We start from the raw sequence: 19,061 nt of genomic DNA, 5'->3' as shown, positions 1-19,061 counted from the left end.
AACTTTAGCATATTTGTAACTTATGCAGGGATTTCCTCTACATCTAAAATGCACTTTTCTTGTAAGCCAATGTTCTTTAGGCTTGACTTCTTATTGCCCTTATATTCAAATTGTGTTAGTTGTACTGGTCCAGTCAAGCATAGTCACTAATCTTTAGGGACAGGCAGCCATTAACTCGTGTACCATGCTATACTAAGGTCCCCTAGAAATTAGCCAACCATAGAATTCAAACATGCTTGTATGTAAAGACAAATCTTAAAGTAAAAATTGTATAACAATTATTATAAAAATCTTTTGACTGAGAAGACAAACAGGCATAAGATATGTCAAGTGGACAATATGTCATTATTTTTGCACCTAGTCACAAAATACCATTTTATTATCACAAATAGTTGATTGTTTTTACGCAGGTGCCAAAAAACTGAAGCTGTAATAGGAGATTTAATTGCAGAGGAAAATCAAATTTGCCAAATATATAAAAACTCAGGAAAAGGGAAGACGTTATTACGGTAAGGTTCATATTTAAATATTAGGTTTTACAATTGTGCAATACTTTTATATATATTTGGGAATCTTATTGAGTTTACCTGATGCTTAAATGGTGCAATATTTCAATTTGTGTTAATCATTAGGACATAACCTTTTTAACCATTAAAGGGACATTGTGATTCAGATAGAGCATGCCATTTTAAACAACTTTCTAATTGACTTCTATTATCAAAATTGTATTTGTTCTCTTGGTATCTTTTTATGAAATGCAGAGACATAAGCTCAGGAGCGTACACATGCCTAAAGCACTATATGACAGCCGCTTTCCAAGAATGTTATTCCCTGCCATTTAGTGCTCCAGACCTAGCTAAAGCCAATTTGATAATAGAAATAAAGTGGACACTTTTTTTTTTTAAATGGTATGTTCTGTTTGAATCACAAAAGAAAATGTTTGGGTTTCATATCCCTTTAAGAAAATACAATATGCTCTCTGATGTGAAGATTTTGGCTACCTCCATATTCTACTTATTTTGCAAATATTTTTAATATTTTCCAACTACCTCTAAATGCATTTTATTCCACCATGTATATTTGTAGATATTGAGGTCTATTTATCAATCTCCGTATGGAGCTTGAGGCCCCCGTGTTTCTGGCGAGTCTTCAGTCTAAAGACCGCTGCTCCATAACCCTGTCCGCTTGCTCTGATCAGACGGACAGGAATCGCCACAATACAACCCGATCGAGTACGATCGGGTTGATTGACACCTCCCTGCTGGCGGCCCATTGGCCGCCGAGTCTGCAGGGGGCGGCGTTGCACCAGCAGCTCTTGTGAGCTGTTGGTGCAATGCTGAATACTGAGAGCGTATTGCTCTCCGCAGGTCCGACAGACATATGATAATTTGGCCTCATTGTGTCTTCCTTAAAGGAACATTGCATTTTATATATAACTTTTAAAAGCCTGTTCAGTCTCAATGGTTCAAAATACATTCTAATATATAGCAAAACAAAAGATTTAAAAGACTGCAAATGAATAGATGAATGAACAATGTAATCACTGGATAGGAAACAACTGCAGGAGAGTGTATTAGATCCCCACAATCACCAACCAAAATAATAGAGATGATATATACCACAATATTCTAATAAGTGACATTTCTGGAATATAACAATGAGAGAACTCAGTCCGCTGGAATAACAAAGTATGTATAATATATCTTGCAACAAAACTTGAAAATAATAATTATATAATAGTTTTAATAAGAGTCCATTTATCAATGTGCGAGTGGAAGGTTCCCAATTAGCATTTGTGTAGCTCCACCCCCCTGCTCTCTCACAGATTAGCCCAGGATGATTTTGGTCTTAAGACCTCTAATTATTAACTTTTATAGTAATGAAAGAATAGAGGGGCACCTCATGTGCATATCAGTTTATTTTATCAGAAGATGCAACAATGTAAGCAGAAGAAATGGATCTTCACATTTAGCCTAAGCACACAGATAAACTCATTGCATCAAAAGGGAGCACTGCGATTCCCCCACACCTTTTATGCTTATTTTCAACTTTGTTTTTAATCTGTTTTTATTAAAACACGTTTACCATTTTAAGCAAGTGTGATCCATACAGCACTATTTACTTTGGTCCAGTGAGAGACTTGTGAAACGTTCCAGTTTGCTGGAGCAGGTTGAGCTAATACACCTTAATCTATTAGACATTTTTTCTTCTAACAAGATATACTGATATGCACATGAGGCGCCCCTCTCTCATTACTATAGATCTGTGCCACCTGAAGTGTGAGGAGGAGAGCAGCCGGATCAAAAGAAAACTAACATTGGGACTTACATTGTTTTGATACGTTTGACGTACCATTGCTATTACCCCAATTGTTTGGACTTTGCAATCTTAACTGTATTTGAATTTTTATTGTTTTTGCATTTTATTTTCATTTGTTGTTGCATTAGAGCGCCCCCTATTGGCTACTTGTTTGGTTGGCTTTGTCCATAATTATTAACTTTTGTCTACAGGTTTTGCTCATCAGCAGCTTGATAAATGGAACCCATAGTCAGGGGTGGAACTACTATTGGTGCAGAAGGTGCGATGGCACAAGGGTCCAAGTGCTAGGGGGCCATAGCAACCAATCTATACATAAGTGTGTACAATTCCAATGTAGGGGAAACTTTTAATAGTACAGGTTGCAGGTCCATCTGTCAATCCTTAAAATCATTATACAGATCAGCTGGTGTATTATTTCTATTGGTTACTTCTGAGTTAACTTTTGGGGGCCAACAAATGGTTTGCACCAGGGCCTCTCCTGAGTAGGTTTGCTACTGTCTTAACTCTCACCAACTTAACCATGTTGATAAAGAGAAAACTATGAAACAACAGCAGATTTGTCATAGTGGCTTGATATTAGCAACTTGATTATACTTAGACCACTAATATATAGTAACACTATAAAAAATAGTGGCTCCTTATATGTAACAACGCAATGATTAAACCAGTGCCTAAAAATCTCTTTAAAAACCAGCACAAATTGTAAAAAGGTGATGCTAGTTAATATCCAGCAAGAACAAAGAGGCAGCACCCGGAACTTCACAGGACACGATAATTAAAAGTGAAACGTTTAATAGGCACAAATGAAAAAGATGCACATTGTACACATCACAAAGAAAGGTCGGTCAAACATGTTTCGTAGATTACATATTGTACTTTGTCAGTGACCCATGGTCACTGACAATATGTAATCTACAAAACATGTTTGACCGACCTTTCTTTGTGATGTGTACAATGTGCATCTTTTTCATTTGTGCCTATTAAACGTTTTGCTTTGTATTATCGTGCCCTGTGAAGTTCCGGGTGCTGCCTCTTTGTTCTTGCTGGATATTTGTGTTGGAGCATTAATGGAAGGCTTCTTTGTAAACTCCTGATTCCAGCGAGCCTGAAGCGAGCCTGAATCTATGAAGTATATACATATATAAACTGTTAATTAATTTCCCAAGACAAAATAGGCAACAAATAATTGCATTTGGACAAATTGTCAAAAAAATGTTTTCTTTCGCTTTGTCCACCAATGACATTTCAGGCCTTAGCCCTTAATTAAGGCGTGAAATATGGTTGGCTTGTGTTTGTAGTTTAAAGGGACTTTACAGCCAAAATTGTAATCCACATGGATGTTTTTCTGTTTTAAATAGAATCTTGTTCGTAACCTGGGACTGCCTGTATTATAACAAATGCTTCTTTTAAAAGCTATAGATGTTTTAAAAGTATATTTAAGTATTCACAGTGCACCAGCATTTTAAGCACAACACTTGATCAGAGAGCCTAAGGTGCTTGTACCATCTGGTAATGACTCAATTTGTTAATTGCTGACATGATACAAGCCCCACTGGTGCTCTGAGCAGCTGCGCTATATACAATGCTGGTGCAATGCTTCACATGCACATGCAGAGACAAATGCTAACACTAAAACAGTGATACATTTTTACTAGAAGCATTTTTGCCAATACATGTATATTGTGAATATGTTTCTATTTAAAGAGTTATTTCATCTCATGTTCTTAAACAAATTTTAACCAAATGGCAAATGTGCACTTTGAAATAAACTTTCTTAAACTACATAAAACATTTAATTTTTTCTTTTTTTTTATTAAAGGGGGATACAATATTTCACATTGTTTCATCCAAATGCCTCAATCTTAAATGCTTTTGAGTTTGCTTCTTCATATGAACAGTTATCATCCAAGTGTTGTGACAAAGACAAATGGACATCAGACTGTTTTCTGGATATAGTAAGTAAAGTGAAAATTAAAAGATATGTACATTTTACATTAGAAATTCCCCACTTATGTTTTGCACAAGATCTCCAAACGTAAAATGCTTATATGACAAATGTTGACCCATTTTTTTTAACTATGTAATGCAATGTAAACACGCCAAATTTTCTTTCATGATTCAGGCAATTTCCGAATTTACTCCTGTAATTAATTTTTATTTGTTCTCTTGGTATCTTTATTTGAAAAATGAAGAATGTAAGCTTAGGATCCGGCCCATATTTGGTTCAGCACCCTCGGTAGCGCTTGTTGATTAGTGGCTACATTTAATTACCATTCAGCAAGCGCTACCCAGGTGCTGAACCAAATATGCGCAGACTCTTAAGCTTAGATTCCTGATTTTCAAATAAAGATAGCAAGAGAACAAAGAAAATTGATAATAAGAGTAAATTACAAAGTTGTTTACAACTGCATGCCCTATATGAATCATGAAAGGAAAATGTGGGTTTAGTATCCCTTTAAAATGGTTATATAAAATGATATATTGTGTATATTATATATATATATATATATATATATAGAGAGAGAGAGAGAGAGAGAGAGAGAGACTAGAGAGAAATGCAACTCACAGGAACGAACAACCAGCTCAATATCATTGTTAGCCTGTTCTATGGCGATTCACCACCTGGGTGCAACTTCTTTTAGCCCAGTAATGCTTTTCACAGAGTAGAATTCTCCTGTAGTATATCAGTCTGACCCCGCCCATTACGGCCAGTCCAGCGCCGAAATACCAGGCAACTCCTCTCTGAACAAGGAACACAGCAACCCCAGATGATCATTTCGGCCTTCATTGGTCCTCGTCAGTGAGGTGTAGCAGTATTCCTCTAAGCACACTGAGCAAGGGGTCCACGTCTGGGTTACCCTTTTTCACATAGGGAGACTAGAGAGAAATGCACTCACAGGAACGAACAACAGCTCAATATCATTGTTAGCCTGTTCTATGGCGATTCACCACCTGGGTGCAACTTCTTTTAGCCCAGTAATGCTTTTCACAGTGTAGAATTCTCCTTGTAGTATATCAGTCTGATCCCGCCTATTACAGTCAGTCAGCGCCGAAATACCAGGCAACTCCTCTCTGAACAAGGAACACAGCAACCCCAGATGATTGTTTCAGCCTTCATTGGGCCTCGTCAGTGAGGTGTAGCAGTATTCCTCTAAGCACACTGAGCAAGGGGTCCCAGGTGCACCCAGTTGGTGAATCACCATAGAACAGGCTAACAATGATATTGAGCTGGTTGTTCGTTCCTGTGAGTGCATTTTTCTCCTTAGTCTCCCTATATGAAAAAGGGTAACCCAGACGTGGACCCCCTTTCTCAGTGTGCTTAGAGAAATACTGCAACACCTCACTGACAAGGCCCAATGAAGGCCGAAACGATCGTCTGGGGTTGCTGTGTTCCTTGTTCAGAGAGGAGTTGCCTGGTATTTTGGCGCTGGACTGGCCGTAATGGGCGGGGTTCAGACTGATATACTACAGGAAAGTTCTACTCTGTGAAAAGCATTACTGGGCTAACAAGAAGTTGCACCCAGGTGGTGAATCGCCATAGAACAGGATAACAATGATATTAAGCTGGTTGTTCGTTCCTGTGAGTGCATTTCTCTCTTTTTTTTCAGTTCAGACTCTGGACAGCACTTTTTTATTGGTGGATGAATTTATCCACCAATCAGCAAGAACAAACCAGGTTGTTCACCAAAAATGGGCCGACATCTAAACTTACATTCTTGCATTTCAAATAAAGATACCAAGAGAATGAAGAACATTTGATAATGCTATTGAAGCGTCCAGCATGTTTCTGTGGAGCTCCTCATAAAATGCTGAGCTAAATCATCAATATAAGATCTAAATCTCCACTACTACACTAAAAGACCTTTAAAGACACTGAGGGATACAGGATGCCTTACTTTGAGAATGTTCAGCCGGCATACACTTCTCAATAATGCCATGTGGTAAGATCCGCCACTCTACCTATAGGCCTGGGCTATCATACCCTCCCTTTGCTAAGGTTCTTGGCTCAAAACGCTGTCTTCAATATAATGTAACCAGAAGAGGATCTGGGACTATATTGGTTATCCTAAAAGAAATATATACTGAAGCTACCTAATCAAGTAAGCATGTAAGGTGGAAAAAAGCCCTAAACAGAAGTTATATGCGGAGCTCCAGCCTTTTAACTTTTCCACGTGGGCAAAAGAACGGAGTCAGCGACATAACAGATATAAACCCAAAGGAACTGATTACTAAAGATATGGCTTATCAGATGAATGTCCGTGGCGTTATTGCAGAATTAGCCCCGCATACTAGCGAAGCACCATGCTGCATTTGAGGAGGCCCTACACGCCGGTGCTCCATGTGAGCGACTTAGGAGATGTCCAGCTACCTGCTCAGCCAAATCTTAGACAGAGAGAGTATACTGATGCAACAGAGCTTAGGCATCCAAAAAAAAAAAGATTGAGGTGGCAACCTGTTTGGGGTCTGAACAGCTTGGACAGGCGTCCCAAGTAATGATTGCTAAGGCGGCCTTTCCTGAAAGAAATGGAGGTCTAAGTCCTATATCTGTAGGCGCCATACAGAAGATAAGTCTTAAGATCACGGCACCTGTTCCCAAGACTGTTATAGCTCATCTGCATCCGTTGACTCGACCGGCGACGGCTGGTCTGTCTGGTGTGTCATTTGTACAACTCTATAGGGGACAGGCGCCAGAAGAAGCTCCGACACCCCAAAAGATATGCAAGGGCTGGATGAAGCCAGTAGCGTGAGGCCAGCTAAATTGCATCCAAATGACCGGGCATCTGATGACTTTTTATTCATCTTCTAGATCTGGTATTGGTTAGAACTTTCTTGGTAGTTGCAGAAAATTTTATAGCAAAACATCAAACGAACTGTTCTGGACTTGGTTTTTTTTTAGCTGCTGAATTTGTTTATTTGTTCAATAGTATACTGGCAAAAAGTTTAAAATTATATGCAATAATTGCTTTATGTATCTAAAGGGTGGTAAGTGGAGATCTCGCACAAAAATTGCTGATGTGGTTTGTTTGCTTACTGATTCAGGCTGAAGGGTTGGGATCCTATAAGTTATGCCACTCATTTGAGTTGTTCATATGTCTCTTGCCACCTCTTGTTAGCATTTATATAGAAGCTTAATAGCTATTCATATATAAGTTATACTCTGCATTAATATGGACTTGATTGCTCCAGTTAGCGGCTAAATTGTTAATGTCAGCATAGGGCAGCTTGGAGCCGGTATATAAATAATTTGTTAATGATCCTATTTATCACAGACAGCTCTTATAGACAGTTATAGAGAGGTAATTTAAGAAATGTTACAACTGGTGTATGTGTTTAATGTGGAGTGTTTATAATTACTGTGATGAGAGAAAACAACTGACATCAGATTAATTTTTGGGGTTAGTGTTCTCTGAGCTCCAAATGATCCAGGCTAGTCATAATCTATTCATATTGATGGTACTTTCCAATCATCAGAGTCACATATAAGTGTGCCACATAGGTAGTTAAGTCTACTATTTACTTGGAAACTCATCTCATATATAACTCCACGTGATTATCATTAGCCCCCTGTTTATTCTCATATATATCTTACTTGCTGGATACCCTCTAAAAGAGTACGCATTTGTGAATACTCTTCCATTATTACACTCTAGAAATTCCCCACATACCTTTATACTGCTGTAGAGAGTCTGTTGCAAAAGTTTAAGTTACATGTCTCATTTTATTCCCTTGGCATGTCTTTAAACTAATATTAATAATCTTATTATATGGGGGGCGGACTGCCAGCGGCTGGGGCAGCAAGATTCCCTCTTGCAATGATTTTAATGGAGTGCAAGCTCTCACCTATAATTAGGACCTTTGAGACAGGTTTATGCGTACACACAATGTAGGCTCTATCAGTGCTCCTATTGTAACCATTAAACATACAACTGCCAACATATGGTGCATATTCGTTATATCCCACTTGCTGTACCCAAATTCTCACCTCCTCCCTCCCCCCACCATAATATACCCCCTATTTGGGAGGGATAACTACGCGGTTTCTCTTACCTATACCGCATCCTAGATATTATACCACACTTAGGCCTAGATTTAGAGTTTGGCGTTAGCCGTGAAAACCAGCGTTAGAGGCTCCTAACGCTGGTTTTAGGCTACCGCCGGTATTTGGAGTCACTCAAAATAGGGTCTAAAGCTCACTTTTCAGCCGCGACTTTTCCATACCGCAGATCCCCCTACGCATTTGCGTATCCTATCTTTTCAATGGGATCTTTCTAACTCCGGTATTTAGAGTAGTTTCTGAAGTGAGCCTTAGAGCTCTAATGACAAAACTCCAGCCGCAGGAAAAAAAGCAGGAGTTAAGAGCTTTCTGGGGCTAACGCCGGTTCATAAAGCTCTTAACTACTGTACCCTAAAGTACACTAACACCCATAAACTACCTATGTACCCCTAAACTGAGGTCCCCCCACATTGCCGCAACTCGATTACATTTTTTTAACCCCTAATCTGCCGACCGCCACCTACGTTATACTTATGTACCCCTAATCTGCTGCCCCTAACACCGCCGACCCCTATATTATATTTATTAACCCCTAACCTGCCCCCCACAACGTCGCCGCCAGCTACCTACAATAATTAACCCCTAATCTGCCGACCGCAAAGCGCCGCCACCTACGTTATCCTTATGTACCCCTAATCTGCTGCCCCTAACACCGCCGACCCCTATATTATATTTATTAACCCCTAATCTGCCCCCCTCAACGTCGCCGACACCTGCCTAAACTTATTAACCCCTAATCTGCCGAGCGGACCTGAGCGCTACTATAATAAAGTTATTAAGCCCTAATCCGCCTCACTAACCCTATCATAAATAGTATTAACCCCTAATCTGCCCTCCCTAACATCGCCGACACCTAACTTCAATTATTAACCCCTAATCTGACGACCGGAGCTCATCGCTACTATAATAAATGTATTAACCCCTAAAGCTAAGTCTAACCCTAACACTAACATCCCCCCTAACTTAAATATAATTTACATCTAACGAAATTAATTATCTCTTATTAAATAAATTATTCCTATTTAAAGCTAAATACTTACCTGTAAAATAAACCCTAATATAGCTACAATATAAATTATAATTATATTATAGCTATTTTAGGATTAATATTTATTTTACAGGCAACTTTGTAATTATTTTAACCAGGTACAATAGCTATTAAATAGTTAAGAACTATTTAATAGTTACCTAGTTAAAATAATAACAAAATTACCTGTAAAATAATTCCTAACCTAAGTTATAATTAAACCTAACACTACCCTATCAATAAATTAATTAAATAAAAATACCTACAATTACCTACAATAAAACCTAACACTACACTATCAATAAATAAATTAAATACAATTTCTACAAATAACTACAATTACATAAACTAACTAAAGTACAAAAAATAAAAAAGAACTAAGTTACAAAAAATAAAAAATATTTACAAACATAAGAAAAATATTACAACAATTTTAAACTAATTACACCTACTCTAAGCCCCCTAATAAAATAACAAAGACCCCCAAAATAAAAAAAATTCCCTACCCTATTCTAAATTAATAAATTTAAAAGCTCTTTTACCTTACCAGCCCTGAAACAGGCCCTTTGCGGGGCATGCCCCAAGAAAATCAGCTCTTTTGCCTGTAAAAAAAACATACAATACCCCCCCCCCAACATTACAAACCCACCACCCACATACCCCTAATCTAACCCAAACCCCCCTTAAATAAACCTAACACTAAGCCCCTGAAGATCTTCCTACCTTGTCTTCACCTCAACAGGTATCACCGATCCGTCCTGGCATCCGGTGCTGAAGAGGTCCAGAAGAGGCTCCAAAGTCTTCCTCCTATCCGGCAAGGAAGAGGACATCCGGACCGGCAAACATCTTCATCCAAGCTGCATCTTCGATCTTCTTCCATCCGGTGCGGATGCGGGTCCATGTTGAAGCATCCGACGCGGATCCATCCTCTTCTTCCGACGCCTACTAGCCGAATGACGGTTCCTTTAAGGGACGTCATCCAAGATGGCGTCCCTCGAATTCCGATTGGCTGATAGGATTCTATCAGCCAATCGGAATTAAGGTAGGAATTTTCTGATTGGCTGATGGAATCAGCCAATCAGAATCAAGTTCAATCCGATTGGCTGATCCAATCAGCCAATCAGATTGAGCTCGCATTCTATTGGCTGATCGGAACAGCCAATAGAATGCAAGCTCAATCTGATTGGCTGATTGGATCAGCCAATCGGATTTGAACTTGATTCTGATTGGCTGATTCCATCAAGCCAATCAGAATATTCCTACCTTAATTCCGATTGGCTGATAGAATCCTATCAGCCAATCGGAATTCGAGGGACGCCCATCTTGGATGACGTCCCCTTAAAGGAACCGTCATTCGGCTAGTAGGCGTCGGGAGAAGAGGATGTTCCGCGTCGGAGGTCTGCAGATGGATCCGGAAGAAAGAAGATTGAAGATGCCGTTGATAGAAGACTTCATCCGGAATCATGGACCTCTTCCAGCTCCCCGCTTGGATGAAGACTTTCATCCGGATCATGGACCTCTCAGCTCCCGCTTGGATGAAGACTTCAGCCGGATCATGGACCTCTTCAGCCCCCCTGCTTGGGCTTGGATCAGGACATCGGAGGAGCTCTTCAGGACGGATCGGTGAACCTGGTATGGTGAAGATAAGGTAGAAGATCTTCAGGGGCTTAGTGTTAGGTTTATTTAAGGGGGGTTTGGGTTAGATTAGGGGTATGTGGGTGGTGGGTTGTAATGTGGGGGGGGTATTGTAATGTTTTTTTTTACAGGCAAAAGAGCTGATTTTCTTGGGGCATGCCCCGCAAAGGGCCCTGTTCAGGGCTGGTAAGGTTAAAAGAGCTTTTTAAATTTATTAATTTAGAATAGGGTAGGAATTTTTTTTATTTTGGGGGTCTTTGTTATTTTATTAGGGGGGCTTAGAGTAGGTGTAATTAGTTTAAAATTGTTGTATATTTTTCTTATGTTTGTAAATATTTTTTTATTTTTTGTAACTTAGTTCTTTTTTATTTTTTGTACTTTAGTTGGTTTATGTAATTGTAGTTATTTGTTAGAAATTGTATTTAATTTATTTATTGATAGTGTAGTGTTAGGTTTTATTGTAGGTAATTGTAGGTATTTTATTTAATTAATTTATTGATAGGGTAGTGTTAGGTTTAATTATAACTTAGGTTAGGAATTATTTTACAGGTAATTTTGTTATTATTTTAACTAGGTAACTATTAAATAGTTCTTAACTATTTAATAGCTATTGTACCTGGTTAAAATAATTACAAAGTTGCCTGTAAAATAAATATTAATCCTAAAATAGCTATAATATAATTATAATTTATATTGTAGCTATATTAGGATTTATTTTACAGGTAAGTATTTAGCTTTAAATAGGAATAATTTATTTAATAAGAGATAATTAATTTCGTTAGATGTAAATTATATTTAAGTTAGGGGGATGTTAGTGTTAGGGTTAGACTTAGCTTTAGGGGTTAATACATTTATTATAGTAGCGATGAGCTCCGGTCGTCAGTTTAGGGGTTAATAATTGAAGTTAGGTGTCGGCGATGTTAGGGAGGGCAGATTAGGGGTTAATACTAATTTATGATAGGGTTAGTGAGGCGGATTAGGGGTTAATTACTTTATTATAGTAGCGCTCAGGTACGCTCGGCAGAGTAGGGGTTAATAAGTTTAGGCAGGTGTCGGCGACGTTGAGGGGGGCAGATTAGGGGTTAATAAATATAATATAGGGGTCGGCGGTGTTAGGGGCAGCAGATTAGGGGTACATAGGGATAACGTAGGTTGTGGCGGTGTACGGAGCGGCAGAATAGGGGTTAATAATAATATGCAGGGGTCAGCGATAAAGGGGGGTGGCAGATTAGGGGTTAATAAGTGTAAGGTTAGGGGTGTTTAGACTCGGGGTACATGTTAGAGTGTTAGGTGCAGACGTAGGAAGTGTTTCCCCATAGGAAACAATGGGGCTGCGTTAGGAGCTGAACGCTGCTTTTTTGCAGGTGTTAGGTTTTTTTTCAGCTCAAACAGCCCCATTGTTTCCTATGGGGGAATCGTGCACGAGCACGTTTTTGAGGCTGGCCGCGTCCGTAAGCAACTCTGGTATCGAGAGTTGCATTTGCGGGTAAAAATGCTCTACGCTCCTTTTTTGGAGCCTAACGCAGCATTTTTTTTGGACTCTCGATACCAGAGTTAATTTTATGGTGCGTCCAGAAAAAAGCCTGCGTAGCGTTAACAGCCCATCTACCGCCAAACTCCAAATCTAGGCCTTAGTCACCATACCATATTATTTGAATTTATAAATGGCGCCTTCATTTTTGATACCATTTGAATTTTTACCTTCTAATTTATTTATCGCACTTTAATTACTGCACCATACCCTGCATACTTTAGCATAATATTTGAGCGTTTGAATGGCGCCCTCAGTGTTAATATATCATGACACACTAAATGTCAACCTATTCTAGATTTCCTTCAATTATTCATTTTCCTCCTTCAGAGTTTATAACAAGTACCAAGAGGTACAGGAATTGTCACCAGCGTTCAACGAGGAAACATCTTGTATCTTGTGTTTTGTGTTTAGTTCATATAATAATGAAAAAGAGGTTCCAGACTCTTCCATAGTATTACCTATGTTGCAAATCGTATCCATTAATATGGAAGCTGTATATTTGAAATGTACCATTTATGTTTGCCTTGTGTTATATTATTCTTCATAAGTTGTATTGGTTTCCGCACAACCTCAATAAAAATCTTATAAAAAAAAAAAAAAAAAAATTGATAATAGGAGGTAAATTAGAAGTTGCTTAAAATGTCATGCTCTATCTGAATCACAAAAGAAAAATATTGGTTTCAGTGTCCCTTTAAGAAGCGCTGTAGAATCTGTAGCCCTCTACAAATAAACTGATAATAATAATTAAGAAGCAGCGGTCACCTCTGAGGCGGCGGACAGCAATCAGCCAAATCGGATATGATCGGGTTGATTGACACCACCTGCTAGCGGCCGAATTACCCGCGAATGTGCAGGGATGGCATTGCACAAGCATTTTTATAAATCTACCCCTAAAACTTTTACACTTATTTTGTCAAATATTTAAACAGCTAATGAAACATTAAAAAATACATCTACCATGTCATTCTCAGGCTATTCTTTTCTTTGAATGCATCATTCTACCTAGCATTTATTTAGGGCCAGATTACCAGTGAAGCGCAAAATTGCGGTTACGTGAGAGTGATATTTGCGCTCCACTCAGTAATACTTGCGCACACGCTGGTATTACAAGTAAAGCCCACAATGCGAACGTGATCTCACATTTGCATTGCCTGGAAGCTTTGCAATGGGAGCCTCGTTCTCATGCCGTCAGACATGGCAGAGAACCTAGCGCAGTGAAGGGGGTACGTTGCACAGAAATGGGGCAGCAAAGTGTAAATATATATGTATATGAATATTTATGTGTTAATTTGTGTATATACCTGCTCTGTGAGAGTTTGCTGCCTTCATTTTCTCTGTTAAGTAAACTTCTCTGTTTAAGTAAAGTTTTTGAGAACCAAGAAGAGTTTGGGGAAACAAAAGATTATGAGTAACCAAGGGTGAATATAAATGTTTTATACTTTTAAGATAAACCTTTTAGTTAGAAGTGTACAGCTTCCATATGTTTGCATCGCTGGAGCAGCCGTATCAGGGATCATATGTCTGGGGCAAGTGAGCAAATTGTCTCTTTAGAAACTTGTATTGGAGTTCTGTTTGCAACACTGAATTGCAACACTGCGTGATATTCAGACACTTGAAAGGGAAATGGATATGACTGAGCAAGTTGTTCATGGTTATATCAGTGGGAATAGAGAATAATTAGATGGGAGTCTCCAGAAAGTAGCTGGGTCACAGTTGGAAGGGGGAAGTAAAAGTAAGTGGAAGAGACAGACCAGTTCTGAGCTGGTACACCCCAGCAGATTTGCCAGATTGAGTGAAGATGTTGGGGATATCAGGGGGTGGCAATGTCAGAGAGGGCTCTTCTGCCTAATATAGTGAACAGGTCCTTCAGTCATGGAAGAGGAGGATACTATAGTGAACAGTCCCTTCAGTCATGGAAGAGGAGGATACTATAGTGAACAGTCCCTTCAGTCATGGAAGAGGAGGATACTATAGTGACAGTCCTTCAGTTATGGAAGAGGAGGATACTATAGTGAACAGTCCTTCAGTCATGGAAGAGGAGGATACTATAGTGAATAGTCCTTCAGTCATGGAAGAGGAGGATACTATAGTGAACAGTCCTTCAGTCATGTAAGAAGAGGGATACTATAGTGAACAGTCCTTCAGTCATGGAAGAGGAGGATACTATAGTGATCAGTTCTTCAGTTATGGAAGAGGGGCATACAAGTCTGGGAATGAGGCAATGAAGGAATCCGGAGGAGATGGAGAGTCCTAAAAAATGACTTCAGGGAGTTAGGTAGCAAGCTTAAAGCACGGAACTCCAAGGTAATATTTTCAGAGATATTACCAGTGCTATGTGCTAACTCAGTAAGGCAGAAGGGGATACGGTCAGGTAATTCTTGGTTAAAACATGGTGTAAAAATGAGGGGTTTGACTTTTTACAGGACTGAGCTGACTTATCACTAGGGTACAATTTTGTACAATAAGGATGGAATGCACCTGAATAACATGAGTGTAGGTGTGTTGGGGGAGAGGATGGTAATATGCTTAGAGAATCTTTTAAACTAGGCAAAGGGAGGAGGGGTAGGGTTGCACCTGTCCCTTAAAATACAGAACACTTATAAGTTACACATGCTGCAGTGTGTGCAGGGAGGAATATTTATAGTGCTGTCCAGAAACACAATACATGTTCCTCCCTGCACACCCTGTAGCATGTGTAACTCATAAGTGTCCAGGAAAACATGGCTGAGGTGGCAACCCTGGGGGGGGGGGGGGGGGGGAGTCAGTCCAAGCATAATAGAACAGACAGATCAGTCTGTGAATATGTCACATCTAGAATATCTCTAGAACGGATGACAGAAGGGTACACTTAGGAAATGTCACATTAGAAAGTTTGGAAGATGGCAGCAAGCAGAAAAGCAAATCAGTGTATGACAGAACACACAAGAAGCATGATGGGTAAAATGGGGAGCTGAAGTTGGACTATGATATTATTAATATAACTGAAACTTGGTGGAATGATTCACATGACTGGGCAGTTAACTTAGAGGGCTATACTTTATTTAGGAAGGACAGGAGTAATAAAAGGGGGTGGAGGAAACTGCCATGTATATTAAAGATGACCTTAAAGGGACAGTCTCCACTAAAATTGCTATTGTTAAAAAGAGAGTTAATGTCTTACTAACCATTGCCCAGCTTTGCACAACCTAACATTTAAACCTCTGAATTTCTGCCTGTTTCTAAGCCACTATAGACAGCCTCTTATCACATGCTTTTGTATTTGCTTTTCACAACAGGAGAGTTCTAGTTCATGTGGGCCATATAAATAACATTGTGTTCATGCACGAGGAGTATTTAAGATGTAGTTGAAATACATTTTTATTAGATTTTAAAATTGCATAAGGAATAACAAGGAGAATGTTAGGACATAGTGAAATATGCACAGCATATCACACAACACCATATATCGTTCTTTTGTATTACGTAGGTATGCTGATTTGGCCCTCTGTTATATTTGATAGAGCTGTATCTAACATTCACCAATTGACAAATCTCTGTGTGAAGACAGTCTTATACAATAAATGGCATTAAACTTTGCTTATTGGAGATTCAATAGAGTATAGCCCAACTATCTCCATGTGATATATGTAACATAATATCCAGATTTAAGAGAGAAAGGGGTGGAAAATGAGGGAAAAAAGGAGAGATCTTCAAGACGAGAAGGAAGAAAAGTATAAATGAAATGCCTTGTGACCACGACACACCAGTGTGTTTTTCTGTATCCTTTTGAGTATGAATTTCTGAACAAAAAACACACAGAGGGCACTTCATGTGCATATCAATAGTGTAATTACTCAACAGTGTAGAGATACAAGGTACTCACAAATTGTAGCAGCAATCTCTTGTGCTGTTAGGGGCATTCTGGAGGCTCACAGTGTTCAAGCTCACTGAATCCAAGGTCACAGCTCCCTCAGCAGGTGGTGATACGAAATAATATACCAGATTTTTGTAAAAGTGTAAAACAAAGATTTTAATTGAAATCTTTCATTAAAAGACAATGAGTATAAAAAGGGGTTCAAATAATCATTCAGAGCCCCCAGTATAGACTTCAACGCGTTTCTCTGCTGTTCAAGCAGTTTCATCAGATATATTTAAAAATGGTTTAGACACATTTCTGGCTAGAAAAAGAATTTAGATTGATTACTTGTGTTAAATGGGTCACCTTTTTTAATGGGATTAATTTAAGATTAACTGGAGCTTTTTTGTAAGTAGATTTGTATAGGTTAAACTCAATAGACTTCAGCCTTTTTTCAACCACATTTACTATGTTACTATGTTAAATATATACGTATATAAGCATATGCAAATATATTTACAGTTTTAACACAGTCCCCCATAGACCACTATGTAAAAGCAATTTTCAGTGCCATTTTTTCCAACACCCCACATCCCCTCACTTTAAGCCCTTAAAACGGCTTTGTGCAGTTGTAATTAAAACAAATAAAGATGCTTATATATTTTTATTTTTAAAAACCAACACAACAGTTTATTTTGGGGGCAATTTGTCACCTTTTTAAATTAACCAGAGGTCTGACCTCTAAATAATTTTTGGAGTGCTAATTGCTACCGCGAGTGTGAGGTATAATTAAACCAGCCACTTGTAATACCTGAATTAGAATGTTTACAGATGCACAATAAATTAGCGCTCCACTTGTAACCTAGCCCTTAGGGTTTCATGTCCCTTTAATTTATCCTTTTAATACAAGGTCATAAATAGCCCACAGTATTTTTTGTGCCAAGACCCCCCATACTGTGCATTGGTACAATTTGAAACTATATTCTGAACAATAAGAAAACTCTTTTACAAGAGCTTTTTACAGATATTTGGACTTTCAGATACAGCAGCCTGAACTTAATTGAAACCTATTTTTTTTTCAATTTTAAATATTAATGCAATGTTAAAATAAAGTAAAAGTATATTTATAAAATTTGTTAGCTATGTAACTGGTACACACATTAAATTACTATCTTCTAAATAGATACGCAGGTTAATTATAAAAAATAACATTGTATAAACATATTAAATGTACACTTGATTGTATTTAAAGCCAAAGGCATTCTGGGAAGGGGAGGTGAGGAAGGCCCTGATGGGTGGTGCCTCACCCGTGTTTGCAGATGGAGCCACACAAGAAGGGGTAGGATCATTATTAGGGATGGGTGAATGTTTTTGCAACATTTGAAATATGAACAAGATTTAACACATTCCTTCGTTCGTTCATTTCGAATTTTGAATGCTTGTACAACATTCTAACATTCGTTTCATGTAATATTTTATTCAAATTTATCTAATAATTCTATTCAATTATGCAATATAAGAATTTGAAAAATTTGAATCAATAGCTTTGCAATAGTATTTTCTAATGCTTTCTTTATATTTACTATTCAAATTACGCAATATTCGAAATAGAAAAATTGGAATCAACAATCAACATATGTGTATTTATTGTGTATCAATTTACTAACGGCTAGATTAGAGTTTTGGCGTTAGCCGTGAAAACCAGTGTTAGAGGCTCCTAACGCTGGTTTTAGGCTACCGCCGGTATTTGGAGTCAGTGATTAAAGGGTCTAACGCTCACATTTTCAGCCGCGACTCTTTCCATACCGCAGATCCCCTTACGTCAATTGCTGTAATCCTATCTTTTTCAATGGGATCTTTCTAACGACGGTATTTAGAGTCGATTCTGAAGTGAGGTTAGAGCTCTAACGACAAAACTCAGCCGCCGGAAAAAAAGCAGAGTTAAGAGCTTTCTGGGCTAACGCCGGTTCATAAAGCTCTTAACTACTGTACCCTAAAGTTCCACTAACACCTATAAAACTACCTATGTACCCCTAACGAGGTCCCCCCACATCGCGCCCACTCGATTACATTTTTTTAACCCCTAATCTGCCGACCGCCACCTACGTTATACTTATGCACCCCATAATCTGCTGCCCCCTAACCCGCCGACCCCTATATTATATTTATTAACCCTAATCTGCACCCCCTCAACGTCGCCTCCACCTGCCTACACTTATTAACCCCTAATCTGCCGAGCGGACCGCACCGCTACTATAATAAGTAATTAACCCCTAATCGCCCTCACTAACCCTATCATAAATAGTATTAACCCCCTAATCTGCCCCTCCCTACATCGCGACAACTACCCTTCAATTATTAACCCCTAATCTGACGACCGGAGCTCATCGCTACTATAATAAATGGATTAACCCCTAAAGCTAAGTCTAACCCTAACACTAACACCCCCTAAGTCTAAATATAATTTAAATCTAACGAAATTAATTATCTCTTATTAAATTATTCCTATTTAAAGCTAAATACTTACCTGTAAAATAAATCCTAATATAGCTACAATATAAATTATAATTATATTATAGCTATTTTAGGATTAATATTTATTTTACAGGCAACTTTGTAATTATTTTAACCAGGTACAATAGCTAATACATAGTTA

General features: G+C 38.5%; 1 long non-coding RNA gene across 1 annotated transcript in view; it reads left to right on the top strand.

Moving 5' to 3' along the window:
* Positions 1 to 422: 422 nt before the first annotated feature.
* LOC128649841 (uncharacterized) overlaps positions 423 to 19,061 on the top strand; it is a 59,433-nt gene continuing 40,794 nt past the window's right edge. Inside the window, exons 1-2 of the long non-coding RNA XR_008400699.1 lie at positions 423 to 509; positions 4,139 to 4,274. This is a non-coding gene — a long non-coding RNA (uncharacterized LOC128649841). The remainder of the gene's footprint in view (positions 510 to 4,138; positions 4,275 to 19,061) is intronic.

Source organism: Bombina bombina, chromosome 2 (genome assembly GCF_027579735.1).
Source record: "Bombina bombina isolate aBomBom1 chromosome 2, aBomBom1.pri, whole genome shotgun sequence".
Taxonomy (NCBI): Eukaryota; Metazoa; Chordata; class Amphibia; order Anura; family Bombinatoridae; genus Bombina; species Bombina bombina.
The sequence above is the reverse complement of the archived record's forward strand: the minus strand, read 5'-3'. Positions and strand labels throughout refer to the sequence as shown.